The sequence below is a fragment of the Mesoplodon bidens genome (genome assembly GCF_964165515.1).
Source record: "Mesoplodon bidens genome assembly, chromosome: 6".
NCBI classification, from domain to species: Eukaryota; Metazoa; Chordata; class Mammalia; order Artiodactyla; family Ziphiidae; genus Mesoplodon; species Mesoplodon bidens.
Window position 1 is genome coordinate 50257272 of NC_138162.1, and position 15480 is coordinate 50272751.

The following is a 15480-nucleotide window of genomic DNA, read 5'->3' on the forward strand; positions in this document are numbered from 1 at the left end:
GGTCAGTCTCCTAGCTGAGTCCTAGAAGATTTTCTATCAATTTTAAAAAGCAAATTTCTGTGTCATTCAGGATTTTTAGTTACAAGTATTGGAAAACAACTCTGGCTCTCTTAAACATAAAAAGAATTTAGCAGAAGGCAGATTCAGGCCTTACAAAATAGGCATATGGACAAGAAAAAGGAAGCTTGGGAAGCTAGGTGCTGGAAAAATAAACAAGGTCACATTGCAGGAAAACTTAGTGCTTTAGTCACCTCTGTTTTTTATATATATGTATATATATAATATATATATGTATATATGTATGTATATATAATGTATATATATAATATGTGTATATATGTATGTATAGTTAATGTATTTATATATAATATATGTGTATATATGTATGTATATACATATTTTATTTATTTATTTATTTATTTATGTGTCATTCCCTCAAGCATCCAACTTTAGGTCACATCTAAGCCCCCCTCATTCCTAGGCAGCAGTAGAAAGAAGTCTTTACCTTCCCTCCAAGATTATCCTTGTGTTAATAAGGCAACATGTAAGAATAATGCAATATTCAAGCTCCATCCTACTTTCCTAACAAAAATCAGAGACCTAATTGCTTTGGCTGCTGGACAGCCAAAAACAAACAAACATGACATTGTCTCTCTCGTATTTTATCTCTATATACCCGATGTTGGGGAAAATTGGAATGTAGTGGTTAGAAGAGGGAAAGGTTTAGAAATAGAAGAGAGAAATGGTTGACCTGGGTTTATATTTGAAGTGAAAAAAAAATAAAGCAAACTGATAGGACAAACAACCTATGGAGTATTTATTATGTTAGAAAAAGCCTGGCCTATGCAACTAAGAAGTGAGAGGTTTAAATTCTCCTTCTCCCTCTTGGCTTGTTGACCCTAGGCAAGGTATTTATTCTCTCTGACTCTAGGTCATCTCAGTCGCCAAGTAGAAATAATCACATCTGTCTCCCAGGTTTGCTGTAACAATTAAATGAGAACATGTATGTAAAGCATCCAGCACAACACACTAACTCACAGTGGTTACTTGCCACACACTTGTTAATTTCCTAACCCTTCTTTCTCAAATGCTCTCTAACTCCTGAAACACCCTAATACCACCACCTCTCTGAAAGGAGCTGTAGAATCTCAAGTACGCTAACTGCATCCCATCAGGAAGTGTAGGACTCCTGCCTTGTGTGGACTGATATTGAGGGTGGTCACGTATAGAGACATAAGTTTCTCCTTCATGGAATGGAACTTGTGATGAGACCACCGTGCTCCCTTCATTTCTTGTTTCCCATTCTAGGTACAGTGCTGCATTATACCAAAGAGAATTTGATTCCTCCTTTCTTATTATGACTAATCTGTACTATTTGCAATGATTCCAGCTGCCCATAATAGTTTCTCTCTATCTTTAGGAAGTCTTTTTTGTTATCAAAAAATTAGTTATATTAAATAAGAAGAGTGATGAAGATCATGTATGTATTGAACTTTAAAATAAGTTCTTAAATATCTGAAGGGAAAGTACTGGTCATTAAAGGGAATTTCTCAATTTATGCAATTCATGGAAGAATAATTTTTCCAAAATAGGCTAATTTATTTGAAATTAAGGAGAAATAAATGTTATAAACTAAAACCTGTGGGAAAGTATTGAAAAACATCAAAAATAGGCTTTGTTTTAGAAGAGTGATTCTTAAACATTAGTGTGTCTAAGTGTAATCTAGGGAACTGTCATTTGTAGAATTTCCACTCTCACTCTAAAAATGGAATCTATTCATTCTGTAGTGGTGCCCAAGAAGCCACAGTATTAAACATACTTTTTGGTGATTTTGATGAGCTAGTCCAAAGGGCTTTTTTTCTCCACTAGAAAGATTTCTTGAGAGGTTTTTACCCACCATGGATTTTGCCAAGAGGTAGAGGAATGGGATCCTCATCTAGACAGCAGTGGGTGGTGACTCTTCAATAGCTGTAAAGCAGGATCTCAAACTGGTGGCCAACGACCAAAACCAGTTCACAAACTTGTTCTGTTGGACAAAAGTAGTGTTTAAAATGTTTGTAATGCCCTAAGGCTAAGCTTGCTTTCTTCACTTCACCAAAGTCCCTTTGGCTTCTGGTTGTAGTCAACCAAGCTGTATTCACATTTGAGTGATGTGGCTGACCCTGAGGCATTTGTTTGTAAATTCTGAACATTTAAAGGATCCCTTTCTAAAGAGTGAGGTATTTGGGAACTTTCAGGGGATGATTCAGTTTTGTTTGTAAGTTCTCATTTGACCAGGCCAAGCCAACTAGAGTCAAATTATGCACAGTTTTTCTACTCAAGGCTGACAAATTCTGGAGAAGTCAATGCAGGTTGGACCCCTACCCCTCTTCTGTAATACATTGGTTTACTTCTCTGTCCACTGTACTAGACTCTGAGCAATACAGTCTTCTCCTTGTGTCTATATTTTTTTCATTGGAAAAAACTGGCTCAAAAGAGAGAGAGAAATATGTCAATCTGTTGCTTTCAGAAAATTAAGCTCCCTTAAAATTGAGTACTCAGAAATCCTGTTATTTTGTTTGTTGGCTTTGGTAACTCCTTTCTAAAATGAAACCTACCCAAAACATGGTTCTTTAAGAACAAGTGAATTGAAAATCGATAAAGTTGTTTAGACACCATGTAGAGTAAGCTGGGTAAGAGAGTAGTGTATCAGAAAGATAGGAGCATCATGAGTTTAGGTGCTCACCCAGACCTGCTGTGATCTTATGACCTCTGGGATGTCACTTCATTTCCTGGAGACTCAGAGTTTCATCTGTAGGTTGAGCAAATCTCTCATATTCCATTTACAAGAATTTAGAATCGATAGTATGGCACTATCAATTAGTTGCACATCTTAGCTCTCTTTTTCAAAGGCTCTATGTCCTTGGGCAGTAATTAAAATCTTTATTTTCATCACCATAAAGTAGATATTATTATAATACTTATTTCACATGGTATTTGAGACAATTAAATGAGAAACTACATGTAAAACAGATAGCAGCAGGCACATAGAGGTAGCAATGATTTTTGTTGATGACTCCTGCCTGCTGGGAAATAATCTGTGATTTTTACATCTGACTAAATGAAGAAAAAAAAAGTTAGAAGTGATAATTCTGTGACTAAAAAATGGTGACACCTTTCCTTTTCCAATATCAATGATAAAAGGGGACAGATTTCAAATGTCTAAGGCAGAAAGCCTCATAACTTTGACCACTGATAACCTACCTATTCCTACATTCCTGATGTTTGTATTCTTGAGGTTTGTGCAGAAAAATGAGCAACTTAGATACAAAGCTTGCAGAATGTGCTAAGCAGTCATTTAGCAAATGTACTGAGCTCATAGAATGCTGAGTGCTCTTATGGTTTTGTTGGCTACTGGAGGGCTTTGCAACATGCGTCCATGGGGAACATGAAGCACATCCATGAGATAAAGTTTAAAGAGCATCATATCAACAAGTACCAATCAATATCCTAAGAAATGAGTGCCTAGGTGCTAAGGGGATCCTTTGGAAAGCTTTCTTCGAAGCAATAAGATAAACTAAAAGGGCAGTAGTAGTGTGCATAAAGAAAGACAAAGAAGACCAAAATTCAATTACAGAGCACTAAAGGCCAGACCAAGAAACAAGGAAACAGGGTCTGTGAATGTTTGAATTTCTTCTACTTTTTAAAATTTTTATTTTGGTTTTGTTTTATTTTAGATTCACATATAACAGTATTTTATCAATAGGTTCTGTATCCCATGCCCCTATCTAGAATCTCTTTGAACACGGTCAACATGCATTTAAAAAATTTAAATCAACATTGTTGAGGTATAAATTATACACAATTTAATGTACTCATTCAAAATTATTCTTAAAAGAATACAAATTTCTCAAAAATAAGAAAAACATTTATTTTTTATAAGGCTTGTTTTCAGACTAGTTGTTTCAGTAATAAGCAGAGACTCTAAACATAAAAGATGAGAAATAGGAGAAAATTAAACCGTTTGGAAACCATATTGATTTTAGTAAAAATTTCTTAACTTTTTACTTAATTTCTAGGAGTATTTTTAGAAGTATTATCTGTGACTTTTGTTTTCATGTCCTTATTCAAGATCATATCTTTAGACAGGGGAAGGGAAGTGCAAAACTTTCAAGCATTTTTTTTCTTCTAAAAATTGGTCTTAGAATAAAGATTCAAACCAATATTGTGGAATTAGTACTGCTTATGAACATCTCATGAACTTCTCTTTAAAGAGAATACATGCATTTAATTTTATATATCCTCTTTGAGAAAATAAAGGTAATAATAATACAAGAGTTATGTGAAGCAACTTGTTGTATAATAGTGCCCCCACCAAAATCTGTTAACTTGTGGTGTAGACCACACAGGACTGCACTGCAATGCCTAATACACCCATGTGGGAGACACTGACTCTGTGTTGGAGGCCAGAAATATCAATGTACTACCAGAACCTAACTGGTTGGATTTTTTTGGAGCCATCATGACTCAATCAGTTAGTGGGCTTAAGAGTGACACAAAACCATCACTTCCAGTACAAACTGTACGTGAGTTGACTGGGTATATCAGTCCTTTCATATTGTAGCTTACCCTTGGTCTGTAATGCTTTGCTCACTGGCAAACTTCATAAAATCCCTTGTCTGGTCATATAGTGGGTGGGATATAAAATAAGTCCAATTATTTTAATTTGATCTAATGTTGCTACCTTTCTTGGTTACCAGTGTATGACAACAAATCAGAATAGAATAAATAGTAAACTTTTTTATGGGGAGAATAAGTGCATTTTCATTATGTATTTGAGCACCTAATCCCATATCTGGCACAACTGAGGTACTCAATTAAAATTTGTGGAATGCATGAGTGTGTTATTGGATGAATCAGAGTTCAGTGGTCAGTGGAAAACCTTTTTATTCACTACTTAAAACACACACACACACACACACACACACACACAGAGAAAACCTACCCATTCAAAGAAGGGATCAATAGCATCGTTTCTGTATAATGAAATAAAGCCATTTTAGAAAGCAAATAGTTATGCCGATTTACTTAGTTTCACTCTTTTACAGTAAGTGGCAGAACTGAAGTATTAGAAGTTACACTAGTTCACAGATGGGGCCTTCCAAAACAAGTCGCTTTCAAAAATTCCTCACTTCAAAGTCAAAGTCAGTTCTGTAGCTTAGAGATTGTGTTTAATTTCCACTTCCCTGTCATTTAGTCTACCCTTATATGACTTCTTCTAATACCCTGCATGACCACCAAGAGACCAAAAAGAATTACTACTCATGGAAACAGATTTGTTTTATAAAATAATTGATTTGATAATTTTCAGAGTATCCTCAAAGAAGAAAAGAAGGAAAATAATTTAGAGCATGAATAGAAATATTTGCATCCAGAAGTTGACTAAGATTTTAGCTTAATAAATACCAGAGCTTGGATCAATAGATTAGAAAATTTCAGCCATTGTGTGTGTGTGTGTGTGTGTGTGTCTGGGTGTGTGGGTATTTATGTGTGACACTAATAGCATCAACACAACACTTGAGTTTTGAATTGCACAATGGTTATTTGGTGTCCAGGTATACATGTCTTTTTTTTAAGGATTTATTTTGAAGTGTTGCATTTTATTCTGAGGTATGCGTTTGACTTCAGCCCCTTACCGTCTTACCATTGCTGAAATGGCACAAAAGGATATCTCACTACTGTGTCTTTTAATGAAATCTCCACATGGACTTCTGGGAATACTTGAGGTTCTAATCACAGGAGCATGAGGATATGTCATTCTGTGGCTTGTTAAAATCAGTCTTTGCACCTGTGTCCATGACTCTGCAGCATATAATCACTCACATGAGTCCCCCTAAAGACTTAGAATAACCTCTCAGCCATTTATGTTGCACCACTTAGAAAATAATAATAAAAATATTTTTTCTTGTATATGCATAACTAAATATGGTTGTTCTAGCTAAAAACTCTAGTCATTACTTAAGGCTACCCTGGGAAGACCAATAAGCAAATCTGTCCATCAGTATCTTTCTAAATTTCTATTGAACAAAGTTATTTGCGTGGCAGGTATCAGTGCGATTAAGAGTTGTTGATTATGCATGGTTTTTTTTCCCCCTTGAATGGAAGTTAAACATGCTTATGAAGTTTAAACACCATATTTACTCATATGAATATAAATAGTTGAAGCATTAAATATGTGGTAGATTGCCCCAATATTAGTTATCTAATTACTTTCCTTGGTTCTGATCATTTGTTTGTGTACAGACTCTGGCTACAAGATGTTCATTTTGGTTACTGTCTTATGGTCTGTATTTTGATTTGGATAATGGTGGCCTCTGGATTTGAAGCCCATCATATATGGCCCTCAAAGGTGTTTCTCACACACTATCATCCAGATGTGTTTCAATTTTTGTACTGGTAATGTTGACACTGAGTGGAATGTCAGAACTCACAAAGGAAACTGTCCTTGATCTAGACCGTCATGTGGATTTTCTTCTAGCTGCTGATGAGTTTTGTCCTCATTTCCCAGTTACCCTGAGAGTATTATGGATAGAGCCAGAAAAATACTCGAGTACTCCTAGTGGTCACCTACATGAAGGAGAAGGGGTATACACTATAAAATGTGTGATTTTTTAATATCAATAAGGTTTATTTACACTGACAGCTTAAACAGATCAATAATAACATGAAGAGCATGCACTCTGCAAAAACACCTCTGTAGCACATAAACTTCCGTCTTCTGGCTTTAATGTTTATCAGCACCTTGAGAGGCATCTATTGCCCCTCACACACTTCTTTATGATTCCCTTATTGATTAAGTAGTGATGCCTCCTGGACCTAGGAGATGGTTCACTGTTTTTCAGTTAAAATGAAGAAATACCTTGTTTGTTGCAGGTTCATTTCAAGGAGTTGACTTGTGGGACTCTGAGAGATGCTACTGCCCATGACATGTTGGAATTATCATGATCAACATCCCAGTTTGGATTTCACCCAGTGGCCAAGAGCTTTGCATGGTAGACAGCAAGGGTTGGATTTTTAAAAAGAGTAAACCAGGTAAGATTTGAGGGGGACATCTGATCATTTATCATTCGTTTAGGCATTTCTAAGGGCTTTAGTGTGCTGCCAAGATGGATTGAATAATGTATAGCTTTTCTGTTTGCTTTCTAAGTCCACTGAACAGGTTGTTGCAGAATGGTGCTCCCTTGGATTCAGGAGAATGGATAGAGTAATAATTGAGTCCCTTTTTCTCGAGAGGAGAGGGAAGTTATTTTATGATACACGTAAAGCAGACACGAGATACTATGGATGATAGTTTAGTGCAATAGCCCAAAATTGCAAGCTAAGGAGATTTCCTCTTTAAGGAACTAGTCTGAACTATAATGGAATAAGTAGTTGTACTTTTGGAAAGTTAAGTAGGGAAAATGTTGCCTTGAAGTATTTATATTTTATATGATATAGAAATCTGAGTATCAGTTCATAGCATATGAACTTATATATATGTTTCAAGGTTATTCCAATTTAGAAGGTACACCATTATTTTGTCTTTTATTTCTTTGAGAGTATTTATCATTCTAAATCCTGTTCATCTAAGTATTATTTAAAATGGTAACACAATGACATAGTCCATTGTGGCTCCTGGAATTTAAAATGTTACACATGCTCTTATTCAACTATTCTCTTTGAGACTTTTGTGTTTCATTCTGGAACCTCTTTTCAACTATTATCCATAGTTTGGTCAGATCTTATTATCTTTCTCTTTAACTCTCTTCTTCCTCTATAACATAATTTAAATTTGTTATCAACAATTACCTGGGGAGACTACAAGTTAATCTTGTCTTCTGATTTTAAGACCATCAAAGCTCTTACATCAAAATTTTATGAATCCCAAAGCAAGATTTTCTTTAAGTTCAATTATAGAAACAGAAAATATAAGTAAAATTTAATCATTTAGAAAACAACAGAGAGAGATTATTCTAAGTCACTTGAACTCTTTAATTTTTTTTTAGAACAAATACAGCTCTTTTATTTTCTGAACATAAAGAAAATGGGGGGCTTCCCTGGTGGCGCAGTGGTTGCGAGTCCGCCTGCCGATGCAGGGGACACGGGTTCGTGCCCCGGTCCGGGAAGATCCCACACGCCGCGGAGCAGCTAGGCCCGTGAGCCATGGCCACTGAGCCTAAGCATCCGGAGCCTGTGCTCCGCAACGGGAGAGGCCACAACAGTGAGAGGCCCACATACCGCAAAAAAAAAAGAAAAGAAAAGAAAATGGAACTCAGTTAATAAATTATACCCTAAGATAATTATTTGGTTATAAATGAGAACTTTGAAAGTACTTGAAATAATTGATTTTATAAAGTTTAATAAATATCCCTTCCCAATCCCCTAATAACTTATTTGTCTATAAGATGATATCCTGAGAGTATGAGACCCAAACTAGTCATGAATTTTGAATTTGTTAGAGATAGTATAGATCACCAAACTCATGGCAGAAATCCTTATTTAATGAACTGAGTTAGTGGATAATTGTTTGTCTTGTTTTGTGGCAAATTGGGTTACCTACATTTGGAAGAGTTCTGCAAGTCTATAAATAAAAGAGATATCAACATTCAGGATGCATTTGTGGGATAAAGCTCAACCTAGTTCCATGCTTCATTGCATTGGTATCTAACAAATAATTATAGCAAGAATGCTTCATGACAGACTTCCATATTCTTAAGCTTTTAAGTCTTAATCTCTGGGTCCAAAATAAATTTCATCCTGACTATGTTCATTTCAATATTTCCACCAAAATAGGGCTGCATGTTAAAACATCAGACTTAGAAAGAAGAAAGACAAAAAGGGGAGAGATAAAATTATAACTATTTTAAGGTAAATAATTATGTGTTAATGTAATCATTAGCAATTATTTATCTTGTCACAAAGGAAAAGCTCTTCTCCATTTGTGAGATAAGTGTTTTTATTCTTTAGAATACTTTATCTTTTTGGACTGTATGTCATCAATGTAGAAAAAAGTATACAACAATACTTTTGATCCAAGGATCGTAAAGAAACATAACTTCTCTTCACAGAGTCTTTTAAAGTGAATCCTGTTGCTTAGGGTGTACAGAGATAGTAAATTCCATTGTTCTATATAAAAACATACACTTTAGAAGGGCCCTCTGGACATAAAAGATTTGACAGTGAATTCATATATTTTCCCAGTTAAACGTTGACTCTTTTAAAATGAACAGAAAATGTATACATTATAGTTTTATACTTATATTAGTTTGAAATTCACTTTTGTTCTCTGTTGTAAGAATGACAGCTGCATTTTTATGGTGACGCATGTCAGCTTCTCCGTAAAGTTAAAAGAACGTCAAGACTTCTGAATTCTGTTCTCAGAAGTTTGTAACAAAATCATAAAAATTTGCACTGCTTCTTAGCCTAAAAGCATTTTTTCTTTCTTAAAGCATTTTTAAAGTAAAAGTTTGCCTAGCTCAAGATAACATTACTGTATGCTTGTACATAGAAACAATATTAAGCTATAAAGACAGGATATAAAAGGTGAGATTTTTCACAGCCCTTCTGATAATCGCATGCCCCCTGTAATGGGATTTGCAGTCTCCAAGGTAGTTAATGAAAAACATTTAAGTTGCACCTGTTTAGCCAATGTGTCCTTTACTCTCTGCAGAGAGTGTGGGCATTTTCACCTGTGCCACTATTCTGTTTTTTTTTTTTTTTAACATCTTTATTGGGGGCTTCCCTGGTGGCGCAGTGGTTGAGAGTCCGCCTGCTGATGCAGGGGACACGGGTTCGTGCCCCGGTCCGGGAGGATCTCGCATGACGTGGAGCGGCTGGGCCCGTGAGCCATGGCCGCTGAGCCTGCGCGTCCGGGGCCTGTGCTCCGCGCAGCGGGAGAGGCCACAACAGTGGGAGGCCCGCGTACCGCAAAAAAAAAAAAAAAACCCAAAAAACAGAGCATCAGATAACGAAAGTTTGGATTTATAAGATGTGGTCAAATGTAAAATGACAAATCATTGATTATTAGAAAATTAAGGGGAGACATGATAAACATTACAGAGAAGTTCAAAGCAAACTTTGTCTTACTATCACCCTCCTCTATAAAAAAAAATCTTTATTGGAGTATAATGCTTTACAACATTGTGTTAGTTTCTGCTGTATAACAAAGTGAATCAGCTATATGTATACATATATCCCCATATCCCCTCCTTCTTGCGTCTCCCTCCCACCCTCCTCACCCCACCCGTCTAGGTGGTCACAGAGCACCGACCTGATCTCCCTGTGCTATGCGGCTGCTTCCCACTAGCTAATACTACTCTCTCACTTCATCCCAGCTTACTATGCCACTATTCTTATTCTGGGGTCTTCTGAAAATAAAATTTTGAGAACTTAGTGAGGTAGCTGTTTCCATCATGAAAAGACTCATATGAATCTTAAATACTTTTGGCTACATGTTTACTTGCTCTCCAAACAATTTTTGAATGTCAACCACATGTAAAGCAGTATGTGGCCAGAAACAAATTAACAACCTTCCCTACCCCATCCTCAAATAGTTCACACTCACAAAGTAAAACAGACACTAAACAGCTCACTCCAGGCAAAATGAATGAACTAAAAAGTTTAATGATGTGTTTCAAGCAAAATTCTCTAGAAACCTAAATGAAGGATTGTTAAAAGCGATAGGAGTATTAAAAGGTCTTTAAGGCTTAAGAGGCATTTCAGCTGCACAGCTAAAATGTGGGGAGAATTTTAATTGATAGGAAATGGGTGTGAAGGCATTGTAGGCTCAGGGCACAATATGGCAAAGTCAATGTGGTGTAAAAATAAATGTTATGCTTGGAGAATGGAAACCTGGATACTGGATTGTAGGGAGGAATGCAAAAAGAGGTGGGGCATACAGGTCAGGGCTGGACTGTCGTGTTTTTCATGCACAGCTATCAGGGTTATAAATATGAAAGTGATGTAATCTAATCTATAAGAAAATGATTCTGGCATAGGGTGGAGGAGCAGGCGGGGAAGGTATGTGCAGAGAGAAAAGATAAACTTAAAACACTGAGCTCCATGAGTGCAGGAATGTGTGGTTCAGAGTCTGTTGTATCACCAGTGCCTAGAACAGTGCCTGCCCTTCATTGGTTCTGTTGATCTGTGTTAAATGCCGAAATGAGTGCCTCTCAGTGATAATCCATAAACCTCTATATTTGCAACTTTTTCCTATTTTAGAAATGGTTTGAAAACTCTTCATACAAAGGATGAAAAGAATTTAACTTACATGGTTTTCATCACACACAAGGGTACACACACACACACACGTGCGCGCGCGTGCTAAACTCTCTGCCAATATGCGCTTGAAATTAAACCTCAGATCCTGTTCCTGAAATTTATGCTTCAATTAAGATGGGGGCAGCTGCTCCCCTACTTTATTTCCCTTTTGAGACTTTTATCTCTCAGGCTTTATGCTTCCCTTCATCGTTTTATCATCACATCAATCACTATGTTTCACTCCTTGGGAACGCAGCATGCATAGCAGGCACATTTTTATGGCTAGACAGCAAGCCTACCCTACTTGGCACAGACTGCTTACTTAAACCTAATTAAGTAATTCTGCTGAAAGTATCACGTCCTTTCCATCACAGTGCACATTTGGTCAGAATAATAGGGAACACTTTAAAGCTATGGAAAATAACTGGGAAAAGGAGCCTGAAGAAGACACAAAATGAATGAAAATGAACTTCAACCCAACCTTCTCTGACACAACCCTTTAATGATCCGGGGTGCATTAACACCTCTGCTGCAGGAAACTCCGAACTCACAGCATCACTTTCATGCCAGTTATCTTATTGAATATTACCATTGTCGTATGGCTCCCCATTAGTACACCCAGATTCAGTACATTTTGTATGACTGAGTCATCTGTTTTTCAGAGAAGTGCTCTTAGAGTCTGGGAAAAAAACGAAGAATTTCTTTCTAAATATGCATACTTAAGGTAATGAAGATATGATTCACTAAAATGTAATATTTTTGATACCAGGGTCTTTGTCTTTCTTCTCTGGGATTTTAATTCTAGAACCACATACTAATTCCATAAACATATCTGAAGGGTGATTGAATGAATATCAACATTTGTGCTTCAGATCAAAATCGTAACTTCTGAGTTTTTAACAGTTGGAAATATCTCTCTTGTTAATGGGGCCACTGGTATTTGATTCATTCTCTCCATTGTTAGATCAAGGGTATCTTATCCTCTTATGGTTTTCAACACTGCTGTTATTTAGTAACAAATATTTTTAAATCACATAATGACATAGTACCAAAGGTCTACGGGTATGGAGAATTTAATCTGACATTAAGGAACAAGAAAAAAAAAGGCAAAACATTTACTAAATGTCTCGTTGCTTTTATAAATGAAGTATATAGTTCTCTTTCACAAGCTGTCACAGATTTTGAGTTTTTATTTTTATGGATCTCAAGTGCTTGGGAGAAAGAAGTAAGGTTTTGGCTCTTTCCTTGCCGTTGGTTATGGACTTCCCTGGGTAGAAGTCACTGGAATACTACCATGCTAGCAAGCTACCCTCTTCTATTTTGAGGAGGCAGGTTATCACAAAATGTGGTTGTAAATATACTGTCACATTTATAGGTACTGGCTTTAATTAAGAGGTAGGTTTGAATCCCAACTCTGACACTTAGCAGTTATGTGATCCTGGGCAAGTTATTTATCATCCCAGAGCTTTGATTCCCAATAGGAAACATGAAGATATTAGTAGGGGTCCCATGGTGCAATTGTGAGGTTTAAATGAGATCATAGCTATAAAACACTCAGAAATCTGACACATTATAAGTATGCTACTGCTCTAATTATTATTGATTATTATTATTATTGCTCTAATTATTATTATTACTTACAATCTACATGTGTGGCATTTCCATCTAGAAATCCATTTGTTTCAGCCAAATGTCAGAATATTTTACCAGTGTTCCCAGAAGTAAATGAGTTGTAAAGTGCTTAGCAGAACACTTGACACCTCATAAGCACTCAATAAGTATTAGTTGTGGTGGTGGTGGTTATTATTATTTATTTATATAAGCATTTCTCTCCTTCAGGTTCTTTGAAGAGATCTTGGTCTAATCAAATTATAGCAGCAAGGTCCTTCTTAGAATGATGACAGGTCGATGAGTTATGGTTAGTGTTGTGACTGTGAGATAATGCCCTGTTTATCAGTCTGTTATTGTTCATATTATTACAATCATGTTGCTGGGTGCCCTGATGTTGAGGTAAATAGCATTTTCTTTATAACCAAAGATCACCAGAATGATTTTCCATAACAAATTATAATCTTTAGAATCAATAAAACACATTGAAAACCAGGACACCGTCCCCCCCACCACCACCACTGGATAACAAAATCCATGGATGCTAAAGATCCTTTATATAAAAATGGCATAGTACAGTGGAATGCCATCCACCATTGGTTGAATCCACAGATGCTTATATGTGGTTATGAAGGGACCACTGTATCTTACAGCAGCAAACAAATCATCCTGATCTGTTGACATGATTCTCTAATTTGGAAATACTACTTTAATATATAATACATGCATAGAGACTGTCATTAGAGGTCCCTGACATTAATCAGGGACCTTTAACCTTTAACCTTTTCTTTTGGTACATGTATTTTATAAGAAAGACTGACATTAATTTTGAAATGAAAATTTAGAATTAAAACTACACTTAACATAGTAAAATAATACCTTAAAAACTGTCATGATGAATCTTACAACCATACTAGGAGATGAATGGGGATAAATCCAAGACAATTCCATGAATTTCTGGTCAGTGCTTTGTAGACTATTGGTTTTGAATGGCTCCGGTCTTCTCAGGAAAAGGCAGAATCCAGATCATCAGCTGAGGTGTGAGGGAAGACAGTGTAGACTAGAAAACTGCAGTGGGAGGTGGAAAATGACTCAACCAAGGGCAAATTAAGAGATTCCAGGCTTTGGCAGAAGGGTCTTTTAGGATTAGACTGTGGGTGTTGGCAACAAGCCAAGACTGGAGAGCAGCTCATTTTCTCTCAGCAGCTCATGGTTGCCCTCAGTGAGGGGCAGAGGAATCCCATGGCAGAAAGGAAAGGAATTTGGGGATGCACTGTGGTGACAGAAGTAGCATTGAAGTGATGAACTGTGGAGGTAAACAGCAAGTCGAGCAACATCATGCCAGGGGTTAACAGCTTGACAGAATGTGTGCAAGAGGGTTTGGACTGAGCAGTAGGAAATCCCTGAGTGAGCAGAGGGAACATTTCATTAGAAGGGATTTATTCATTCTAAGGATAAGATTTAGCATGAAATTAAGCTACTGCTGGAGATAATCTTTACAAAGTCTCTTCTGCAGCAATGTGAAAGGAAGGATAACCAAGACCTGATTCTATCATGTTTGTTTCTATTGAATCCAACAGTGACAACAGCAATAAAATAACGATAACCACCCTAAATTGATTTTTTGGATCAATACAGGTCATTTATATTAGTAGTCCTTTAGTGTAGACATAATTATATACATATTCAAGATAAAGAAGAAGACTTAGAAAGGTTAGTAATTTTCCCAGGCTCACACTGCTAATATGTGTCAGGGTGAGTTTTTCTCCCAAGATCTCCTCTTTATAAAACCTGTTGGGCTTCCCTGGTGGCGCAGTGGTTGAGAGTCCGCCTGCCGATGCAGGGGACACAGGTTTGTGCCCCGATCCGGGAGGATCCCACATGCCGCGGAGCGGCTGGGCCCGTGAGCCGTGGCCCCTGAGCCTGCGCGTCCGGAGTCTGTGCTCCGCAACGGGAGAGGCCACAGCAGTGAGAGGCCCGCGTACCGCAAAAAAAAAAAAAAAAACCTGTGAGTTTTCGGCTCTATTATTATCCTCTTTTTCAGTTCTTAAAACTAACAATCCAATCCCTATGCCTTTATATATAGGTGCATATTTGCTCTATTATATAATAAATTTTTATAATATTGTGTAATTTCCTTCTTGTTGCACGTGTGTATTTTGCTTTTCCATGGACTTGAAAGAGGCTTGAGAGGTACAACCCATAGTGTTTCTTTTTACAGAGGGCCTATTTCTACTAGTGTTATGATAGGCCCTGCTTCTGAACAAATGTTTGCTGATGATAATGTCAGTAACAAACTGGTTTTCCCTTTCCAACAAAGAGAAGTAAGTGTACGTACACACTTCATATATAATTCTTGGCATAAATGTTGTATATAAATTCATATACCTATAATTTATTGAATATTTACATAAATGGCCAAATTAAAAATCATTTGAATAATACTTTGTTTTTTATTTATATAGAATTTTCTTTCCCCTAACAGAGAGCATATAAACACGTTAAACTAACAGAGTAATTTAAACAGATTGTTTTCTAATGTGCGTTCTATGGAACACTGGTCTGGAGATATATGTTGCATGTCCAAGGGGTTTT